Source organism: Hydractinia symbiolongicarpus, chromosome 7, assembly GCF_029227915.1.
Source record: "Hydractinia symbiolongicarpus strain clone_291-10 chromosome 7, HSymV2.1, whole genome shotgun sequence".
In the NCBI taxonomy this organism is placed as follows: Eukaryota; Metazoa; Cnidaria; class Hydrozoa; order Anthoathecata; family Hydractiniidae; genus Hydractinia; species Hydractinia symbiolongicarpus.
In genome coordinates, this window is record NC_079881.1 from 15673707 (window position 1) to 15694410 (window position 20704).

At 36.0% G+C, this 20704-nt stretch overlaps 1 protein-coding gene across 2 annotated transcripts in view; it reads left to right on the top strand.

Moving 5' to 3' along the window:
* Positions 1-1706: 1706 nt before the first annotated feature.
* Positions 1707-20704, top strand: part of LOC130649270 (uncharacterized) — a 74307-nt gene continuing 55309 nt past the window's right edge. For both annotated transcript variants that reach the window (XR_008983029.1, XM_057455521.1), the window contains exon 1: positions 1707-1710. The gene's annotated coding sequence lies outside the window, so the exon portion shown is untranslated. The remainder of the gene's footprint in view (positions 1711-20704) is intronic.

The window sequence follows — 20704 nt, forward strand, 5'->3', positions numbered from 1 at the left end:
TCAAGCGCTACCCTGTCAAACAAATAACGAAAAACGAAAGCGAAAAGATCAAGGTTGTACAGAAGGATAACAACTATATGTTCGTGACAACATCAAAATTTCTTTGATATTATGAATTTCCTCGCTCCTGGCATGAGCTACGACAGATGGTGCAAATCTCTCGAATGTTAGCTCGAAAAGCTCGTATTCCCATACGAATGGGAATACGATTAACGAGTTACAACAAGGTGAACCATGTTGGACCTGTCGCTCACGATGCTTTTTATAGCCGATTAAGCGGTAAAAATATGCTATCACCCAAAATGATTACGAAGCATTCTGCGCTGAATTCTATAATCGAGGCTGCGCGACAATGATGGACTGGTTGCGCGAATGCAACATGGCAGACGTAGAACCCTTCATCTAAGCGATTGATAAGACAAGACAGCATAATTATGGAGATGATAAAAAATGCAGTCAGTATTCCGGGCGTGTCGATGCGTTATGTGCTGAAAACTTAGAAGGGCTCTAAAACTAAACTGTAAGGTAGAGCTCTATGCACCAGGTGAACCTTGTAAGCATAAATGTGAAGAAGACTGTTACAGCAAGATCTGCAAGAAATGTAAAAAGGTACAGAAAGCTTGTACGAAATGTACAAACAATGCGGCTTACGAGCTGCTACAAACGGGTATGATAGGAGGTCCTGCGATCGTGTTCTGTTGTATACAACAAAGCCAAAACGTGCATGACTATCTTGGGGCTAGAAGCAAATATGTTGTACCCAAGCACCTTGTTGCAAGACTTCCCTTGCGGTAAGGAAAAATTGATCAAGATTGCTGAGCCGAAATCGCAGGATATCATTGAGGAACTAACACGAGATGTGCAAGCAGGCTCGCTGTTTGGGTTTGCCCAAGTTAACATTGAAGTGCCCGCGGATGAGAAAATGTGTGAGAAATTCTCCGAGATGTCGCCTCTATTTGTAGTAAAAGAGATACCCGATGAAGCAATTCCGCAGCATATGCACCCGTACTTGACATCGACAGGTCGTAAACGTGTTCCTGGTACACGTAAGCTCCTTGGGATGATGAAAGCAGAAAAAATCCTGCTATATACGCCTGTTTTAAAAGGGTACCTGGATCATGGGTTGAAAGTGGCAGCCATCCACCAAATTCTCAAGTATAAGCGAGGTAAACCGTTCGCTTGGTTTCCTTAAGAGGTTGCGGCTGCTCGTAGGGAAGCAAATAAATATCAAAATAAAAAGATTTCGGGTGAGACATAAAAACTTAAAAGAAACTCCTTTTTTTATAAGATAATTGAAGATATCGCAAGGCGTGTAAATACAATGTTCACGAGTAACGAAAAGAAGGTTGATCGAGCGATGAGATCTCCATATTTCGAAGACTTAGAGCCGATAGGCAATGCCTATGAGATCAGAAACGGGAAGCACAAGTGTAGCATTGACAGAGCTTGCCAATGCGGGATCGCAGTATACCAGTTGGCTAGCTACGCGTGCTTGAATTTTACTACGATTTCCTGGATAACTATGTAGATCGTCAAGACTTCGAATACATCTATATGGATACAGACTCTGCTTATTTTGCCATCTCCGGAGAAGAATTGCAAGATGTGGTGCGTACTGAGCTGCTCGAGGAGTACGACGAAGATGTGGTAACTGGCTTGTTACAGACGATGAATCAAAGAGGACAGGATGTCTGTTTAAACCTGAGTTTATCGGCACAAGAATGGTTGCATTGACAGCAAAATGCTATTCCGTGGAAGGTAAAAAAGGTACAAAGTTTTCATGCAAAGGCAAGCTTAGACACTCGGAAAAACACAGGTTTCCGGGTACACAATCAGGGGATGATCACGTACGAACAAAACAAGCTAGGGTTCTCAGCGTTCTACGACAAGCGTCGCATCTTAGAGGATGGTGTGCATACGGTGCCTTTGAAGTTGTAAGCGCGTCCAATAGATTTTGTGTCTGCTGCTGAGGCATACACAAAATGTAATATTGCAATAATTTTATACTTAATGATTTTTTATTCATTTTATTTATTTTATAAATTTTCACCTATAATAAAAAAGATGACGGAGTTAAATGATTTTCTTATTGACATTGATACCACGCAAAAAACAGAACAAGATAAACGTAAGTATCTGCGTGACAACCTCTCAAAAGTACCTAGTAAAACACCATGGACTGTTGAAAGATTAAATAAGGTTTCCGATAAAGTAATTGAGGAACTATGGTGGTAAAATAATAGGGTAAATAAATATTTATTATCAAAATATTCAGGTGTTGATAATTTTCATAGCATGATGAGTGATGTAAATTCGAGTTATTTAATTAAAAACTCGGCATGTGAATATTTGGGAAATTTAGCGCCGAATTTTAATGGTCACACAGCTATGGAGATATTGATTCGCATCTATATGAAAAATGCGGATTTTATCTTGCCCCTGTATCGTTATTCTGTACAATTTTTAAACATCTCGATTGGGAAACTTTTGATCAAATTTCAAAAGGGAGACAAACTAGAAAAAATAGTTCTAATGAGACTGATATTTTGAATAGGACTGATATTTTGAATAAAATAAATGAGTGAGGATAAATTGGAACCAAAACAAGTTATTACGAAGAAAAATGAAGGTCGTGTTGCCGCTGGAAAAAGACTTGCCGAATGGAACCGCAAGAACAACGAGAATTTGCATAAGAACAAAAGCGAAAGTGGTCAACTACCTAAAGGTAGTACTTCAACAAGTACATCAGCAAGTACCTCACCAAGTACTTCAAGCGCTATGTTAGGAACGACAGGCCGTAACGGTAATTGTTGTAGGCGTTGGTGTTCGGCATAAATTTTTTAAACAACAAAAACAGCAGCAGCAGCAACCTGAAAAATCATCAGAGCAGCTGCCTTTCGAAAAAAAAGTTCAACCTAAAAAAATAGACATTTTTCACATGCGCTAACTATATAATAAATGACTTCTAAAAAGTATCAGAAAGAAGTCGTAGATTCTCTATGGGAATCTGCCCGTTTAGTATCGTACACTATACTGTTAGCGCTGAGTGCAAAAAAGATGTTAGAAGGTTCTAGGCCAAGAGCCAAAATGGACATGGAGGATGGACCGAAGCTCGGCGGATATATGACGGGCGCAATTTTGTTTGACGACTATGCAATAAAACAAGGATGGTATAAACGTTCCCTAACGCATTAGCATGTCCCGGGTCTAACTTTCTATTTAGCAAGCTTCGGGTAAATGACGAAGAAGAGAGAAAGAGGCACGACAGGGCCATAGAACAACTACAAGCTGCGCAAGCACAGTGGGTACGTGATAGGCAATCTAAAATTGATTGGTATAATTAGCAAAAACAACTTAAACAGCAGGCAGGTGAAGATTTGAAAGAATTTGACGAAGGGATGCGAGAATATTATATTGCTTCCCTCAATAATGGCCCTAAACCTTCCGACTTTTATGTACCCTCCCAAGAACACAAGACCGGCGAATTTACCTTCATTGCAGGGTCCCTAGCTCTTCTAGGGCTTGCTGTGTATAAATACTTGTAATAAGTCGCAGACTGCACTAGCATAAAAAAGAAAAGCACACCTTTTTGACATGTAATAAACATGTCAAAATATATTGTCACAGAAAAAGAGGCAGAAAAACTAAGCAGCATTTACTATAAACCGGAACATATTTGGATTGGACGAAAAGCTATTAAACTACTATCTGAGAAGAGTATATTATCACGTAAAAGAGTCGTACATTGGTTATCCCGCCACCTCCAATGGCTACGACACATTCGGGGCCAAAAAAGATTGATTATCCACATTTAACATTACAAAACCAAATGAAATGCACCAGTTTGATCTATTGTACATGCCACACAGCAAACTATATGGCAACACGTACAAGTATATCCTGACGGGCATCGATGTAGCTTCACATTACCAGGTTGCAAGACCATTGCGTACAAAAAAAGCTGTAGATGTCGCGGAGAAGATCAAAGATATATATAAAGCAGGTTCTCTGCATTATCCCGAAACCTTCCGTGCGATAACGGTTCAGAATTTAAATCAGATGTAACAAAAGGTAAAGGGGTGGAGATTAAACGAGCTACAACGAAATATTATCACACCTTTACAGCCTTTGTAGAATCCTATAACAAAGTGGTTGCGGAGAGACATTTCAAACTTCAAGATGCACAAAAGTTAGTCACTAAGGACCTAAGTAAAATATGGGTGCAAAACCTGTATCATACAGTGGAGAATTTCAACAATTCCGAGACTGCAATGATCGGCATGAAACCGTCAAAAGCTATCAAGTTGAAAGACGTACCACCTACGAAAAACCAAAAGTATATCCTGATGAAAAACCTTTGACTGAGGATGGTCTGTATTTATATTTGTTACAACCTGGAGAAGAACACGGAGATGCAAGGAGACGTGCGACCGATGATTTTTGGAGCAAAGTCCCGAATAGACTTGATCGTATTGTAGCAGGCCCTAATACTCGTGTCTTGTATTATTTGATAAACGGACCTGGCCGTAGTTTCGTCGCAGAGGAATTAATGCTAATACCAGAAGATGTCGAAATACCTCCAGACTATGTGAAAGAATGGTGAAATGGTATGTTCGCGTTACTGTAAAAAATATATCTTAAAAGAAAAGCAATAAAGGCCAGGCTCTGTCAGTAAAACTGTGTTTTGGTGGGTGTCCAAACCTTAGAGCTTAGTGATAACGTCACCTAACCGCATTTTTTACTTCTCGCAAATCACAAGAGTTACAAGAATAATAGTCTTCCAGTGCCGGAAAACCTAAATCATACAAGTCATCTCGAGTAAGGTCGATAAGTCTGAAATATCATTGATACCACTCCACATGCCCATCCTCTTCAAATCTATTAAAGGCGTGCATAACGTTGGGATTATCTATGACAACAATCTCTTCAGAGTTCGGAAAGTTGTCACTGAACCATCGTCGTTTTTTTAAGGGGGGGGGGGGGGGGGGGGGGGGATAGCACCTCTCTGAATACGTGCACAATAGTATAACAGATGATGATGATAATCGTCGTTCTGTGTGCTATACTTGCGATAAATCATAATCACGTTATCGTTCCTAGAATCTTGCGCACGTGGAACTTACTTTTGTCGAAGCACTGTAATTTCTGGGCTATGTACTGCAAGTTATCGGTCTTTATCTTCAAGGTCATCCTCCAGATCCAGAAGTGGTCTATCTCTATCTTCAAGATCATCTTCGAGGATTGCCAGAGCCGTATCTTTTTCTTCAATGGCTTGATCTCGCTTCTTAAGCTCATTTTGGAATTTTTTAACACCTTTTTGCGTAAGCCACCTGGTACGTTCTGCTATCTTCGGTTTTCTAAAACGGCGCACAATCTCTAAAGCACCGTCGAATGTGACGAAGACAACGTGCGGGTTTCTACATCTTCCAAGGAGGCCCAACCTATGGGCCACTACTATTTCGGACCTGGTAGCTAAAAACATTGAAGGTATCGCCATATTTTTAACTTTTTCAATCCCTAAGAATCTCCCGAGATAAACACGCTAGAAATGGGATTCTCATGGGAGTCTCAATGGCTCCGGCAGGTATGGCGTTTAACAGGACAAGTTGAGAAGACTTTTTTATCTTGTTAATTTTTTTTAGTTTCCCTCCATCCCAAAATTTTTTTGCCGATATCCAAGACAAAAAAAAAGAATGAGGAAATATTTTCCCCATTATGAACCGACGGTTTCACGCTTCTCAACCGGTCCTTGTATTTCTTTGGAACATGTGCCCGAACCGCCGTACTAGCGCAGTCTGCGACTTTTTTTGTGGACCAAATCGATCCATAAAATCACCATTCACTCGAGAATTTTATAGTTTCTAGGGTGCTCTAACCTAATATACAAGCACGCATGTTTTGATTCTTCCAGTTGTGCCTTGATATCTTCCCAATCACTGATCATATTAGTTTCTTCATCGATAAGCCTCATATCTGACCGCTCATATGGGTACCAGCTGTATTTTTTGTCTTCGAAGATTTTTTGGTAGGGCTGTGTAGGACTGGGTTAATAACCATAGGCTATGCTTTCGATGTCTACCTGAAACAGCTAGCTCAAGCAAGGACTGTCTTTTTTATTCAGATTTTCGTCTGCTATACAGTCGTCGATAACGAACAGAGTATATGCGCCAGCTAGCAGCTACGATAATTTTTCAATCCATACAAAAAGCTGGTCCTTGGGATTAATCAAGCACACGTAGTCATCTTGGCAAAGCGAGGATCTCTCGAGGTACGTGCTATTCCATCGTATAGTCGGGCAAAGGGTAATCATATTGTGGAAGTGCTTCCTGTATTCAGTCTCGAGTAGATCAAGGACACATTTAGAATTACCACATCCCGTTGGTCCTGTAAATATTGCAGTATGTAAATCTAAAACAATCATTTATTCAAAACGTAATACTCAACAGAATGATATCTACCATCAAAGATATTTAACTGAGCATCGCTCAGAAAATACACATAACATTTAATATTACCCGCGCAGTCGGCCTTCTTAGTCATATGCAGAGCGATGCCGTCACTCAAGCGTTTTAAGAGGTCTCCCACTACCATGCAGTACATGATTAGGAGATGATCGGATATCGACAAAAAGCGTATATCTCTCATAAACTGTCCTATCGTAACGTCAAAGTCACTAAAGAGGTTTACAATTTGCTCGTTGTGATCTTTCCCAAGCATCCCGTGCGAGTAGAGTTCATTAGGCTCACCCTCGACAGTAATTGATTTTTTTTCAATTTTGGGGTTGTAAAATACTTCGTTAATACCGCTATATGGTTTGACCTTCGAGGGGTCTACGAACAGCAGTAAAACCACTTTCAAACTCTTCGCAGGCGTATCAATTTGGAGATTATAGGTCGTCTCATCTTTTTTTATAGTGATCACCTTACTGCGCAATACTCTTTCGAAAGGTAGTGCTAAGCGACTGTACCGGGATACCATAGCACTTGCAAGTTCCTCATTATTAACCTCGTCGAGTTCTAGAGAGATTTTACTAATTTTGTAAGTAGCATTCGCAGGCTTTGCTGCCGTAGATCCTGAAGCTGCTGTACCTGCATCTGTGATGACTGAAGAATACGATGCAAAATGGAGAACAAATTGCAGCCTGCCGTGTAATCCAGATTGGTTAAACGCAGGTGTCTAGTTAATTCAAACATTTTTCCAAGGTGGACACAAAATATATTTCCGTAGGCTGCGGCAATTGCCTTTTCTTCGTCATCCCCCACATGATCTCCAGGGCGCGGATACCATCCTTTGGATTGATACCTTCTTGAATCAAGTTGTTTTCAAAGTCAAATTTCGGTAACTACGACAGCCAGCACATTATTATCATTGATGCTTTGAACCTCATTACTATTCAGTGTGATTTTTAGGTTCTGTACCAGACTCTTGCCGATATTTGAAACAATAGTACGCTTCGTATTGGTGCCGGTCAACTCCAGATCAAACAATAATCGAAGGCTTTCAGAAAAAATGACATCGTTATGTCCCATGCTTGGGATATCCACATAGAGGTCCTTATTCTGATTGATAGTACCCGGGAGGTGGCTCACCTTTACACGCAGCTTTTTCCCTTTCATGCCAAGCATCGTTTTAACCTCCGCGTAGGGATCGAGCTTATTTTAAATATATTACTCATAGCTAGTTTATTATTAGATGAATTTTGTTAAAATAAAATGGATAATCTAACATATGAAGGAGACGATTTTACACCTGAGGAAAATATTCCAGATGATAGTGATGATGTATCTTTCAGTAGACCCGAGGACCTTCCTGCCCAGCCTGGCAAATATTGGAAGAGCACAGGATGTGGGAGAGTACACAATTAAGCCCGGGAGGGAAACTAAAAAAATCAGAGATCAACGATCTTATCATCTATCTTAAGGAGACAATAGGGAAGCCAGAGGGGAATGTGAAACAATATCATAAGTTTGTAATGGAACTAGGTCGGCTTATCCTTAATGGTGAAGATATAACCGACAAAGTGTATAAACAAAAAAGCGATGGCGAGCTTAAGTTTCGTAGAGTTAGGGCGATAATAAACAAGTTAGGCGCAAACCGTCTGGGAGCCATGGGGCTCACGTAATATAGTAAGCGTAACAAAGGTAGCAAAACAATGGCTCAAAAACTCCAGAACGAGATTGTTCACATCGAGGATAACGCGGACGATATAGATATGGTTCCACTCCTCGAGAATGTTTTAGATGAAACGGGGAGCCTTCTATCGGAGACTTTCTTTGGCGGCGAAACCATTACGGAACGTGAAAGTAGAGGGCTCAACCTCGAAATTTAAACAGTGAGGGGGGAACTTGAAAAACTTGAAAAGTAAAATGATTTTTTATGATGGTGAAATAAAGAAACTTGAGGCAAAGAAAGCGCAGCCTGGAGTATCTGAACAACTGCAAGAGATTTGGAACAAAGACATTGAACAGCTACAAGTTTAAAAAAAAGCAGCACAGGAGGCTCATGACTTACTATCATCCAAGATTCAAGGTCAACTCACTGCTATTAAGGAAACGCTGATGAAAATGGTGGAAGATAATACATCTCTCACTGAAAAACTTAAAATCTTGTTCAATGAGCAGGGGATCACTATAACAAGCATCGTTTCAGCTGTTGATTTACTCATATCCACCATTGTGCTAGCAGTGGCAGACGGAATATCGAGTGCTGCAGCGGGAACTGGTGGAGGTAGTAAAAATTTTGTACAAAAACAGCTTGAAAAACTTTTTAAAATATTTAGCAGGAAAAGTAGGTGCTGCATTACCTGGAATCATAAGGACAGTAGTCTCCTTCTTTTTCAGAGTGGCGGCAAAAGTTGTTGAATTTGCAGCCAAGCATCTATACATTGCGATTACCGGTGCTGTTGCTATTGTTGTAGGCTACATGGGTAGTGGCAAGGGTAAAATATCGTAGAATCTCACACTTTGCGATAATCGCTCAATACCAATGCGGGTTAGGCCCTGGCTTTTTTCAATAATCTAGCGACTCCACAAGTCCTAATCAAGTTGGCTTGGACCTGATAGTCCAGGATAGTCCTTGGATAGTCCTTGGGTGAAGTTGCCAAGTACTGAAAATGCTTTCGTTTCTCCACTCCTGCTCAATACCAGGTACCCCAAGCTCGCGAGCTAGCTTTTGGTTAAATGGATTGTTTAAACGTCGAAATCTTGCTGAAACAGGTAGTGTTATTTCTAGTTTGGATAAAATTTTACGTATTTGAAAATAGGTGTAAAAGCGATACACTGCACGAACCATGGGCAACTCAGCGTTTAGAAGTTGCATGGATATACCGCAGGCAGACGTTGCACAGTAAGAAGCAAAATTGAGTTGTGTAGACTAGAGGCTAAAGGGGTAGCTGTTCCACTCCTTCACTAGTAAGATAGTACTAGAATGTAATTCATAGTCGACAAAGATGTCTGGAAATTTTACAGTGAAAGAGGACCTCTATCATCAATAACTATGTTCTGCACCGTAAGGACATTCCCCTTATATCCAACCTTATCACCAAGTGGGCCTGTGGACGATACTTTGCAGGATGAAAGTAGGTCTATAGATTAAAAAAAATCGAAGAAATTGAACAGTATTTACGCAAGGAAATCAAGAAACAGGAATTACTTGCAAAAAAGTTCTAGATGCATGGCACCTGGGTTCGTTATTGTGACCATGGATTGTTCATCGTAAATGTCATTACTACAGGTATTGGAATAGTTGTATTAGCAACAGGATTTGGAGCTCCTCTAGGTATTGCTATGGGAGGTATTTGCATTAGCTATGGGAATCAGGCAGGCTGGCCTGAGGAATGCTTCAAAAAGGCTAAATCTGGCGTTATCAGTGATTGTAAATTCAGTCTCATAATGCAGGAAAAACAGCGATATATGGTGTTAAAAGAGCAAATACGGCAACGAGTTAAACGTGTTGTTAATAACTAGTCGTTAGCCCGTGGAAAAATGCACGGGTTCGCCCATCCTTTTTATACCGCATTGGACGGACGGACGGACGTATACGGGTATTATAATATAGATATCAATGAATTGGAACGTGTTCAATTAGTTGCAAAAGGTAGACAAGAAGGTCAAGAGAAAATTTAAAAAAAATTCAATCTGTACAGCATGTCAGCAGTACTTAGATAAGCCCCCACCCTATTCGATATAGGTTTTTATAGGAAAATATTCCTACATTCTTAGCTAGTTGTTGGAAATATTTTTCAAGATTTTTTTCATATGCAATTTCAACACAGGGCTTGCAATAAGGACCGTCTGTTTGCGTTGAAGCATCCTTGTATTTAATGTTGCGGATTGCTACAACAAGGTCGTCTTTATTCGTCGTAGAGTAACGAGGAATTTTTATCAATTTGTCTTCTTTTCGAAGTGTATTCATTTATTTCATATAGCTGTTATCAACTATATAAAAATGCGATAAACTATTACTCAGTAAAACTCTGGTCGTCAAGATCATCATCAGATTCACTAAGATAACTGACTCCATAATTTTCAACCTCTTTATATTTATATACTTCTTGTGCATAATAGTTGCGACCCTGTCTATAGATGCTTCCCAGCCTGATGATGGCCGTATATTAACAAGATTCTTGGGATATTTTTTTTTATGAAAGTTAGTTCTAATTTTACTTTCCTACCCTTTAGTTTAGGGTCATTATACCGATCTTTCTTTACGCTTATGTTGGTGAAACCATGCCCCTCCAAATCCTCCACTTTTTTTAGAATCTTATAATATTTTGCCAACCACTCAGGGTAGTCACCAAGATCGAACGACATAGTGAACGCGGAAGTCTCACTGTATTGAGAGACTCCCTGCGAGTATATATTTTTAGGGTTTTTTATCAATAGCGGTGATAGGCTGTTTGGTTATTATATCCAATCACAAATCTTTCATCTTTGCCTTTATTTGCAGGGATTGAGTCGCTTAGGACCAGGTTTTCAATTTTCACATTCTCGATATTTAGTGGCGTTACATTACTGTAAAATTCTTCTGATTTAACAATTTTGTCTCCAAATTTCAACATGCTATTTTATTTATATGAAAAAATTTTATCAATAGTTTTTATTTTTGGTCAAAACACGGACAAATACCACCGTTATATAAAGTGTATTCCTGATAACAAGGCCAACATAACATTCTCGCTTCCACCACAAGATTCCTTCCGCATTTACACCTATCATTTCATTAAGTATACATTGTGCTTTCATCGTTTATCTTATATTTCTTTGAAATATAAGATAAACTAAACCCAATTCATGATGAACAGAACCGCCCTGGAATATATTGGATTATACAGGGATCACAAATAATGGCATTCATAAACATCTCTTTGGTTTTGATCCGAAATGATCCGAAACATACTCGAGCACCAAGGGCTTTTTTTCAACTGCCTTGTTACACATCTCTTGGGTAATGAAGCAATATTGAACATTCTTGAGGGACCAGCACCTTTTTTCAACTGCTTTGTTACACATTTCCTATGTCTTGAAGTGGTGTGGGACGTGCTTGAGCACATTGGGATCCCCTTCAAGTGCGTTATTGCACATTTCCTGGGACATTTCCTGGGACAACTATTTATATTCTTTGTGTATTTTTTTAATTCTTAGATCAAACATTATGCCCATATAAGTGAGAATAGTGTGCTTGCTAGAGCTAGCTATCTCAATTTTTGGTGCTGACTTGGATCTCTTTTCGATTGGTGCTGACATACCCATTTTAATAGTCTGAAATTACTTACTTACTAGCTAGCTATAATGCTTTAATTAGAGCGCCTTTTTTTCTTAAAATGTTAGCGAGCAACAAAAATCCTTTGTCCTGTTTTGTGTATTTTTCCATGGCTGGACACCCAAATTCTGTTCTTATGGTAAAAGAGGGTGCTAAAAATCACTTCCAAACGACGCTTTGTGGGGGATTCTATTAGATAAAAAGATATATATTCGCACAGGTTTTTTATATTTATTGCAGAAACGTGACAAAACTTTATTTCTCATTGCATCAAACAGTCAGGGTGAACTATTAGCCTGTCACAGAATATATTGACCTTCTTGAATGTTTACATTTTTCCGCGGTAAGCCCTTCTGGCTCTAACAACAGCGTGGTAGGCAGAAACGTCTTTTTCAGGCCATTTCTTTTTACAGAAACATTTTTGAGTCTTATCAAATATTATCAAGTGTAGAAGGATAACTTCTGATTGAAATATATTTATATAAAGTCGTAATAATACCTTCGTGCAAAGAAACAGACTTAAAAGAATTTACCTACTTCACCTAGTGTCTGCTTTTTTTTGCCTACCACACAATTGTTAAAGCCAATGCAGGATAATTAGACGCTACGCACTGTATAAGCCGTTAAAGGCTTCTTTGTTTTCTTTACAGCTAACTACTCTCTATTCCATGTCTTTTCTTGAAATCAGAATATTGTGTTGCTTAATAATACGACATACTGCTACAGTAAAATTGATAACTATTTTGCACAATCGTTTCTTGTTCCTTTTTTTGGTTTTAATTGAAGCACACCTTTATGTGGATCTATATAAATATAGATGGCTATGGGGAGATCAATAACAAAAAAAAGTGTGGAAATTTAAGTAAAAAATATCTATCGTATAATTAGCTGTATGGGCGGCTTATTATACTGTACGCACTATGTATATATATAATTATTCTGCACCGGCTTGGCTAATTATCAGTTCTCCCTGAGTGCCTAGTTTACTTGAAAAACTTTCTTGAACTCCTCCAAAGTATCATAAAATATTTTCTAAGAATTGATTTTAAAAAATCTCACGAAAAGGAGCATCGATTTATCAAATCCAACAAATTCATTAATTGTGTGTTTGCCCTTTTTTGTTTCAACCTGTTCAATTTGCTAATTTGAAATTTCGAAAGTTAGATATGTTCAACTTTTTTGATTTATCAAACAAAACAATGACCAATCAATTTCCTCAAAATCAAAAATTGCAACTAATCAGACTCTCCAAAATGAAGTTCAAATTTGAGAATTCGAATCAAAAAAGGATAATAAACAATCAAATCTGTTGAATTCAATAAATAGATTTCGACAAAATAAATCCTGTATTGTTCACAGGTTTTAAAATCATGTATCACCTGCTTAATACGTTACTTGTTTAACAAACATATCAAAAGCCAGCTTGATTAAATTTATATACATATTGCTGAATTAATTAACAATGAACTACTTCATTCATCAAGTTGAGCTTGTTCAGAAGTCATTATGTTCGAATCGTCAAGTTTATACATAACAAGATTTGTATTCTGGAATTTTCCTGATCAGATTTGAAAATATGCAGCTAAAGTTTTACCTGTTATTTTAGAATATATACTTCATATAAATATGTAAAATTTTATTTTTTATTTTTTATTTATTGAGTTTTATTTTAAAACTGCAGGGGAGTTACAATAATAATTAGGAGCTGGGATACTTAATGATTTGTTTACCCCATAATTCTCTGTTTTCAAGGCCTACGTCAAATTTCAGAATCTTTTAGGCTAATGATGGAAATCTTCAAGCCGCAGGGCTTCTTGTTTAACATTTAAACACCTTGACAATTCACCAGATTCACTAGCAGGAAAATCCAGTACTTGTTTAATTTTGTTTTTAGAAACATGCGTAGTATTGGTGGATAATTAAGAAGGTCTAATTTATGTCGATTACCTCCTCCTTAGGAGATTTTTAGCAAAGAGATATATTGCATTTTCAGGTATTACTTAGTTCTCTGCCATACGAGATTTAAGCAATTTAATGTTTTCATCACTAACATCACCAATTTAAACAGAGTTAGGTAAATTAAGAAATTGTGTATTTCCTTGCTATCTCATACACTCAGTTAATTCACAACAAGAGAAAAACTTCCATGGATGATACATATTAAGAAAATCGTTTTCACATGAGCTGAATACAGATGGTTGTCTGATGGGAGGCAATTGTAGAAGATCGCCAACCACAATTATGTAAAGGTTTGCAAATGGTATATCAGTAGGACATGCAAATATCTCACAAAGGCGTTGATGTGTTTGTAATAGGCGAATTGTCAACACCATAGATTTAGCTCAAACTCTAATCGATTCTGTTCAACAGTCTTAAGGTTACTGTAAAGGAAAAAACTCACTTGATGAGTAGTCTCAGAAAAACCCTTATAATTTATCAATACTTTTATATTTTTTAAATTTTTTTTTGTTTCCTATTGTTTGATGGAAGACTTTCTTGATGGTGTTATTTCCGTGCGATGTTAATGTTCCAAAAAGAAAATATAATGAATTAACGCATGGTCGCAGACGTTTCGTTTTTGCACTATTACATTCAGCATAAATTAAATTCAAAAAGGTTCCCGGGTTTTTTTTGTAACAACGTCGTTATGAAATTATTTGTAATTATATATAATCATTCAAAAAAATGCATATTTTTTTCTTTCTGTCTTCATAATTCGCTAATCAGTAATTTATACAAAAAAATCCGGGAACCTTTTGTGCATAATTTATTCAGCTTAGGAAGCTTTCGGAAAAAGAAACCACAAACGTAAAGGCATGTATGCAAAAATTTACTAACGAGATATTTGTTTTTAAAGATTTTCGTAGGTGTTATGAAAATGTGTGAACTGAGTATGCAGAAAGATGATAATTAACAGACAGAAGTCAGGGTTACAAGAAAAAGCTTATATGCATACTCCTTAACTTTGATTTTTTTAATGATTTTTTATACGACAACATTTATATATATATATATCGATGCTAAAAGTAAACTATCTAAAAAATATTATTATGCATATATTTATACGGAAGTTTCATATCATGCATAATGTTTACAAAAAATATGCTCAACTCATTTTGCACATATTTTCTCGAAGGTGTGAAGGATATAATACCTCTGAAAAGGCTTTTTCCAGAATATTTCTTCCAACTATTTTCATGGAATATAAAATATGTCATTCGAAAAATAATTTTTTTTTTCTATATGTCATGAATTTTTTGCAAAAAATCTAAAACAAAAATTTTTTTCCTTTACAGTAACCTTAAGAAGAGCTGGAACAGTTAATTTGTTGATGTAACTTTTGTTAATTAATAATTCATGCTCACTTTAAAAAGGTCTGAACTTAAGGTGGCAGTAACCTCTTTTATGGCTGTCCAAATAGCTGAAATATTTACTCAGTGTTTTACTTATACCATTTTTTTACCCTTTCCTAAGAACATAGGCCTTAATACATATAAAAATGATTTTAACTTAACACCAAAATTGTTGAGTGAGCAATAATTTGTGCAGTGCAGTGTAGCATAATGAAGATCGTGTTAAATTTCTAATAATGTGCCATTTTTGTTGTTATTAACGTTTCTCTTTAATAATTACGTCATTTCTTTCTGTACAAATTCACAAGCGTGTAGACTTAGGTTATATTCGGCTGAACTAATTAATTATTCATGAATTTTATTTTAAAGGGGAATTGTTAAGGCTAAATATTTTTGGTGAAAGATTTTAGCTATAAATCATGACAAGTGTGTTATAACAGAAAAAATATAGATATATAGTCTGAAAATAACCTTTTGTAACCAATTATGTAAAAAAAAAGTTTCCGATTGTTAAAAGGGTTACTGCCACCTTAACTCTTTAATTTCCTCTTCAGATTTACACTTTCTCATACGGTGCGATGGAACATCAAAATTGATAAATAACGCTTTACGGAAACATTTTCGAAGCCAAGGTTCAGGAAGATTAAGATAGACGGCTTCTTGTATAGGTGCTTGTCTTGAAGTAGAAAACGCAGAAGATATTTTGTTTTACATTAAGCTTCTGAGTTTGTATTTTCTCGCGGCTTGCTTCAGTGCATTAGATATCTCACATTTAAAATTCACATTTAAAAAAGTATGCGAACATGTATGAGACAGCCTTATAATAGTTATACACTGGCTGAAAATCCAAGTTTGCTTACCATGCTTTAGGAATTGTTGGGTTATACTATTCAAAAAACACGAATTTGGTGGTCTCTTTATACGAATTTCATATTCATCACTTGAATAATAGCCAAATGTTGTATAGTAATAAATATCTTATTTATCAAGTATGAAAGTAATTGTGACATCATCAACTTAGAGTTTAAATACTTGTCAATAAAAGTTTTAACTTTAACATTATTTGTCTTACTAACTATTTTTTACTCTTTTTAGTTATATCTAAGTCCTTTGAAACTGGTTTAGCAATTATAATTTTGGCGGAGAAATATTTTCCAAATAAATATCTACATGGAACATATTTATATTTGCGATTTAGAATGTTGATGAACATGATATTTTTTTACTACATTATATGTATTTGCTTGGAGGAAAGAATACGGAAGGAGAAACAACTTCATTTCTGTACGCTTTAAATGTATTGAATTTTCTATTGTTTTTAATTTCAAAAGAATCAGTGCGTGAGGTGCTCGACCGAGTCTTTTTCGCAAAAAATTGATCAAATTCCATATTCTCCTTTAATAGGGGCTAACTTTTTTCTACTGAAATCTGAATGTAACACGCTGCAGGCACGGATATTTGTATGGAAAGTGTGCCTAATATAAGACGGTAAACATTGCTATTAAAAACTTTAACAATACGTTTGAAAATAAGCGTTTAACCATGATATTAACCTATTTTTGCAGGCTTGAGTATACCACTTTGATCATGAAAAACAATATAGATAGATATGCGCCGGACGAGTGCCGACAAAATGTGTGCTGGATTAATGTTTATTCTAACTAAAGAAATAACTTCTTATAACAGAACGTCGTTTTAAAACGAGATATAAACTTTTTCTTTTTGTTTACAAAAGTGTCGAGCATGTGCTTCTTCGCTAATTATGTTAACATAAGAACAAAAGAAATTTTACTGATTTCAATATGGCTTCTTGTTTTGATAATATTATCAAATTCATCATCAAATTATCTAATTGTTTTTATAACCAATCATAGTTGCGAATTCTTATTCACGAATAATTTAGTCACATAACCGCCAAAATTTCAAATTAAGTTTCTATACAGACACCTGCTAGAACCTCACGCAGTGTTTCAATAGATTTAAAAGAGTTGTTTCTCCTTCCGTATTCTTTCCTCCAAGGTATTTGAGATAGCTCTGATCAGGTATGAAAGCCTCATCTTCAAACATCCTCATCTTCAAATATGAAAACCGCATCTTCAACATATTCAGAAATGTTATTATCATTCAACTCTGGTGCATTAGAAATCCAAGTAAAAGAATGGATGTGTGGTGAACCTCTAAATTGAAATTCGACTGTGATCGCATGGTATAAAACTTTGTCTAGTGATCCCGTTGGTAGCATTATAATTTCCCTGAGCAAGACTTTAATCCTGTATTGGAAATGCCTCGCAAAAAGAACTGGATTGGAATTGAGAATATTACTCCTCTCAAAATAATTCATATTAGAGATAAAATCTTTCGTAATATTCAGGTTGTTTAGGTGAGAAACTATTAAAATTAACTCTTGCCAACGCAGATCCGCACATGATAATGTTAAAAAAGTTGGAAAAGCTGGCGAATCATAACTAAAACCTCAAGTTGAAACCTTTTCCAATATACAGGTGTTCCCTTAATATAAATGTGTAACCTTGGTCATTTGAAAAAAATAATTGTATAGCTTTTGTATAAATCACTAAACATTCCAGCTGTGAGATTGTTGCCTGAAACCATTTTATAGCAATATTAATTTGACAAGTTAAACTTAATTATTGCAAAACAAACTGCACAAAAGATATATAGTCAGTAACAGATGAAAAAAATTGTTTGCAATTTGATAAATCTTTGATTGAAATATTTAGCCGGACTCAAGTTAATTTCTTTATCACTGTTATACCCATATTTACCATTGCTAAAAAGTTGAGAAAATGCAAGCTCTTCACAGAACTTATCGTTTAAAATACAACTAGGCACCTTCTCCTGGTGCAATTTTAATAAAGTTCTCATGGCAATTTATTGGAATGGTGAGGCTTTAATCAGTGCTTTGTCGAAGTTTTCTACTGTGAATCCTCTTTCTCCAGTTCAATGCAAATTTCATCCTCTTTATTAAAATTTAACAGCTCTTTCTGAATTTGATTTATATTTATTGTTATATCACTATATAGTGGATTGTTTAGTTTCATATAAGTTAGTGCTAAGTGTACTTTTTCAGGTGAAACAGTTTGAAAATAAACAAGTCCCTTGAACTAGAGTTCAAGGGACTTGTTTATTTTTTATTTAACCTCATAAGAATCAAGCCGTTTGCACTAGCAGGTCTTGGTAAAACCTTGCATGTATCATTTCCATCTATTGGTATATTACATATAGCTCCTTTCATTTTCGAAAATTGACCTTTCGGCATACACCATTTCAACATATAGCCCGCCATTATGAAATTGCGTTAGAGAATGGGCCTGGGCACCATGAAGGGGGGACGGTAATTGAGCTCACTTACGGATTCTGCCACTTAACTTGAGAAAACGAAGTATTAGCATCACATTTTTACAGTCTTTAAAAACAAAATATAATAAAAATAAATTTAATTCTGCCTAACGTAAATTGCGCTGTTGTAAGTTGCTTTAACAACACTAAGAAAATCAAGAAATGGAAGGACCAGTTATGTTAGGTACATGAAAATGTTAAACATGAACAATGTGGTTGTGACCGACCTTTTAAAATATACTGTTTCCCAAGTATTCGATACAAGGAGCAAATGGATAAATGGAATAATGCAATGAAACGGGAAAAAAATGACAAATCAAAATGGGAACCAAAATCAAGTGATCGTGTGTGCTCTATACACTTCGTTGATGGTGTGCCAACAGCTGCAAAGACAGATCCTACACTTAAATTGGGTTATGAAACTCCAATTAGAAAACCAAGAAGAGAATTATATCGAAAACCTTTACCTCCAAAAAAATTAAAACTGTGTTCATCAGATATGAAAAATCAGTGTAACTCTTCCACATCTGGTGGAAACCGAATAAAATTTTACAGGATTCTAAAAGGGACATTACCAATAACTATGTTGCGGCATGCTGATGATATTGTTTTATCGTGTGCTGCATTGTGTAATTTAAAGCCTGTCCTTATTAAAAAGAAAAAACAATCCTAGCTTTTTTTTTATTTGATCTTATTATGATATATATATAAAAGTTTTGGTAAAATATAAAGATTTTTTTTGTAAATATTTTCTAAAAATAAAACACATATTTCTACAATATATTTTGCCTATGTTTGTTCACCCGGTACTGTTTTAGCTAAGCAAAATGTTAATCCAGTGGTGCTACTTTTATCAGTTGGCCATGAGGATACATCAAAAGCTGTATATTAAACGCAAATGAAATGCCATAAAAATTCAAATTTAAGCAATCTGCTAGCTAAAAAATGTAAAATTATTTACCGCCCGAACCCGGCGTTAAACACAGAAGCAGAAGCAATAGCCAAATCTATTTGGAGAATATTGTCATTTTAACCAATCAAATTTCTAAAGAATGTAAACATTGTTGTTACATCTTTTGGTTCCGGCGCGTTATTTTTAGATATATAGCAGACGTAATTGAAGAAATGAACATAAAATTTTTATTTTTTCTTCTCTTTTAAATTTTTTTTTACAAGTTTAGGGTTCATTAAAAACACTTTTTAAATAAAAATTATTATAGTACTCTATCAGCTTTTCTCTCCAATCAATCCATAAATTCTCATCAAAAACAATTTTGTCAACAACTATTCCATGTGGTGTCCATACAACAAAGTAAGAAAATTTTAGTCCAATATGCCCCACAATTAAATTCATGACAGTCTGTCGTATCTTGGGTGTTTAATTAGGCTATTAGTCGTAAAATATGTTGCATCTTGGGTGAATGTAGCAAAAGTTACTTTTTTCCTACTTATAACAAGATGGATAATCACAACTCACGTAATAAAGTCGAATACACCTTTCCCGAATTTATATTTTGTAAAATATTTCGTGCATGAAAACGAGGCAAATCTTAGTAAACATTATTCGCATTCATATAAACATGGAGGAAGACAATACTATGAGAGATATATTGCTTAAAATAATTGAGGAAAATATAGATTTAGTCTTCGATGAAACTGAAAAAAAAGCGTGAGGGAAAACATGGAGGGAATGCCACCGTTCACGATAAAAGAAATTGAAATGCATCCACAAAATAGTGGTAGACAGCACGGTGTGGCAATTATTAAGACTTTGGAGCGTGGCAGAAACTGCAAGAAGATATGCTTATGGTTGACAAACGGGTTGGTTTTGCTCATTGTATTGACAGTACACGAAAGAGAAAAAACAACATTAAATATGGGAACTTTCTTGTCGGATCTACATTGTCACACCAACTACTACCGTTAGAACATAATATCAAGGTTGTTACTAATAATAATATATCAAATACTTCAAATAAATCAAAACATAACAAAACACAACCCTATGAGTTTATTGATGTAAATCCTGTATTAATCCCAAAAGATTGGGGTAAATTAAATCAACATCACACACGCCTAGCTGTTCAGTAAAGTCATTTATAGTATCATTAATTAGTTTTTCTTCTAACATTGAATTCTCAGTTTTGATAGGTTCTAATTCATCAGACGTGAGTCAGGAGTGGATTGTTCTTCAGTGATCTCAGCAGAATCAGATGAAGAACTTTCATATGTGC